Raw genomic sequence first — 522 nt, 5'->3', positions numbered from 1 at the left:
AAATACAGATGAAGTAAGCATGATTTAGAAATAGAGAGAGAGAGACATAGACACACATGGACAGAGCAAGAGCAGAGGATCTGTAGACACTGTGATCTACAGCTAATAGAGGACGAGAAACACTTTCTGCTGATCTGTCTTAAATATCACACTGTGAGGGGAACATTTCTCCCCAGATCTGAAGCCCTGATCCCATCATTTACTGAACTTAGTGATGCTGAGAAAATGCCCTTTTTACTCGGAGAAGATGACAACACAGCTGCACTAGCTGCTAAATATGTGTTAACCATTCACAATGTTAGGTGTTAAACATGATTAACTCCATACTGACTTTATCTTTTCATTTATTTAGATGGATTTTATTTATTGTTATTTATGTTGATATTTATGTTGTTGTTATATACTGTATATGTTAATGCTTTGGCAACATTGTGTTACACAGTCATGCTAATAAAGCTTAATTGAATTGAATTGAATTGAATTGAGAGAGAGAGAGAGTGTGTGCGTGTGTGTGTGTGTGTG

The 522-nt window shown here is 36.2% G+C and overlaps 1 protein-coding gene across 1 annotated transcript in view; it reads left to right on the top strand.

The window, feature by feature from the left end:
- The window catches only part of LOC107566566 (tumor necrosis factor receptor superfamily member EDAR-like), a 29,248-nt gene that overhangs the window by 19,419 nt on the left and 9,307 nt on the right, over nt 1–522 (top strand). The window lies entirely within an intron of this gene.

This window comes from Sinocyclocheilus grahami, unplaced genomic scaffold (assembly GCF_001515645.1).
Source record: "Sinocyclocheilus grahami isolate Dianchi unplaced genomic scaffold, SAMN03320097.WGS_v1.1 scaffold1085.1, whole genome shotgun sequence".
Lineage (NCBI taxonomy): Eukaryota > Metazoa > Chordata > Actinopteri > Cypriniformes > Cyprinidae > Sinocyclocheilus > Sinocyclocheilus grahami.
The sequence above is the reverse complement of the archived record's forward strand: the minus strand, read 5'-3'. Positions and strand labels throughout refer to the sequence as shown.